Source organism: Artibeus jamaicensis, unplaced genomic scaffold, assembly GCF_021234435.1.
Source record: "Artibeus jamaicensis isolate MK-2021 breed Jamaican fruit bat unplaced genomic scaffold, CSHL_Jam_final scaffold_369, whole genome shotgun sequence".
NCBI lineage: Eukaryota > Metazoa > Chordata > Mammalia > Chiroptera > Phyllostomidae > Artibeus > Artibeus jamaicensis.
In genome coordinates, this window is record NW_026522042.1 from 40,488,928 (window position 1) to 40,491,517 (window position 2,590).

Here is a 2,590-nt window from a genome sequence, read left to right on the forward strand (position 1 = left end):
CAATAACAGTGGCTGAGAGAATGCCAGTCAAGGACTCTCTTATCTCAATCAGAACTTCCCTCTGCGAGTCGGAAACTGGAGGACTGGATATATAACATAGTTGAGGTTTGGACAGAAAGGAGTCTGAAGGGGGAGAGAATGTTGGCCAGGTCATCCACAGTGGTGGCTCTAGGCATACTTCAAATTAGAGGCCGTTCTCAGTTTGCAGCCTTAAATGCTTTGTAGTTATTCACCACAGAGTCTCAAAATGCATGGGCTTTGGATTCAGCTCAACCTTGATTTGGACTCAGGTTCTTTTCATCATGTGACATTTGCTGCAGGTTATTCAACTTCTTTAAGTCTCAGTTTCCCCATCTGTAAAATGGGAATAATATCTATGTTGTTTGATAGATAGTAGATCCTCAATAAATGGTATCAATCATTATGACCACCCATCAATCAGCTCACAGTCCCAATATCCTTAGCTCTCTTTTGTCCCAAGATATTTGCGTAAGTTTGTGATTACTGTGCTATATATTATTACTGACTTTGAGGCCAGATTTAAACACCAACCTGGTTTTTCCTTTCAATAACACTCCTGTTTTCCCTTCCACTGTCCTTCTATTTCTCTAGCATGCTTATGAGTTTGGGTGTTTTCTGCACTTTGCACATGAAGGCATTGATTCTCCTCCCTCCCCAAGTAAATTATGTCTGACAACGTTTTGAGGGCAAGCATTTACAAAAAGATGATTCTATGCACGGCCAAGTTGCCAGCTCACCTTTGATTTTTTTTTTAACAGGCTTAATTCGCTTTATTTTCCTTGTACAAAAATTATGTGGTGGCCACAGCTGGAGCTTGGGTCCTCTGCACGGAAACTCTGGTGTGGGTCTTTACCAGATGGTCAGTGAATTCCTGGTAGGGAGACTTGGTGAACACAGTCTCTTTCCAGAGGTCGGGGTGAGATAGCTGTAGGTCTTAGAGATAGCATCGAAGGTGGCCTTGGCAAAGTTGCCCAGGGTAGCAGTGCAGCCCCTGGCTGAGGTGTAGCAGTCGTCAGTACCAGCCATCATCAGCAGCTTTTTGGGCACAGGGGCCGACACAATGCCAGTGCCCCTGGGTGCAGGGATTAGGCGCACAAGCACAGAGCCACAGCGCCCGGTCACCTTACAAGGGACGGTGTGGGGTTTGCCGATCTTGTTCCCCCAGTAGCCTCGCCGCACAGGGACAATGGAGAGCTTGGCCAAGATTATGGCCCCACGGATGGCAGTGGCTACTTTCTTTGAGCACTTAACACCCAGACCAACGAGTCCATTGTAGTCCCCAATGGCGACAAATGCCTTGAATCGGGTCCTCTGGCCTGCACGTGTCTGCTTTTGCACGGGCATAATCTTCAAAACCTCGTCCTTGAGGGATGCCCCCAAGAAAAAGTCAATGATCTCAGATTCCTTGATAGGCAGAGAAAAGAGATAAATTTCCTCCAGGGACTTGATTTTCATGTCCTCGACCAGGTGGCCCAACTTGGTGACGGGGATCCACTCCTTATCCTCGGCCTTGCCTCCACGAGCTCCATGGCCTCGACCGCGACCCCGACCCTGGCCGTGACCTCTGCCCCGATGCCACTGCCAAATCCTCCTCGGAAGCCTCCTCGGCCCCAGGGCCCCCGGGGCCTCCGGGGCCTCCCGGCCCTCCCGCAGCACCGGAGTCATCCGCCATTTGGTGGTCCTTGGGAAAAAAAAAAGCTCACCTTTGATTTAATAATAAAAACCAACTGCTTTTCCCCATTCAAAACGGATGCAAAAACTTCTTTAACTGATATTACCTCATGCTTATCAAGTGAGGCTGAGTTCCTTTGGGGCATCATCTGTGTGTGTGCTCGTGGGCGCATGTGTTTCCCTGGCATGACACAAGGCGATCTGTCACTCTGGTGACGAGGACTGAGTCCCGCAGACAGGAGGATGGAGCAGCAGAAAGTCTCCTCGTGCTGCAGTCTGGGCTGGTGACCAGGGCCCCGCACCCACCAAAGCAGTCAGCACACGGCTGGGTCATGACCATATGAAGTGTTTCTGTAGCTGGCAGCCACCAGGAGCTAGTCGAGCTGAGGTATCATTTTGCTTTCCCTCCCCATGATGGGAGTGACTGCCTCCCCATTTATCAAAGACAATTTATGAGCCATCTGGACTTCCTTTTTCTACCCCCCAAAGATGCCATAACTTAGGTATATGTAGCAATTGTTATGTGTGGATTACATGTACAGAAAGGCACTGTGGCCCCTCCAATATCTTGAAAAGCACTTAAATATTTCTCCCATCAGTGTTTACTTTTTTCTCAAAATTGGAGCAGCATTAGGCCATAAGATTGGGAGGTGGTATAGACTAATGATTAAGCATACAGGCTCACTTCAGCCTACCCAGGTTACTTGCTGTATGTATGACCTTTCACAAATTAATTAATTAACTACTCCAGGCTCCAGTTTTCCCCTCTGCGCACACACGCACACAGACAGAACAATAACCTCTGGTTATATCACAGAAAGCTATTCGGTCTTTGTCCCAGGTTCCTGGCACAGCGCTCCTAAAACCCTTGTAACTGTCTGAGTGATAAGGGTAGTAG

At 48.4% G+C, this 2,590-nt stretch overlaps 1 pseudogene; it reads right to left on the bottom strand.

Annotated features, from left to right (window-relative positions):
* Window positions 1-770: 770 nt before the first annotated feature.
* LOC119053292 (40S ribosomal protein S2-like) lies at window positions 771-1,693 on the bottom strand (annotated as a pseudogene).
* Between the last annotated feature and the right edge of the window lie 897 nt (window positions 1,694-2,590).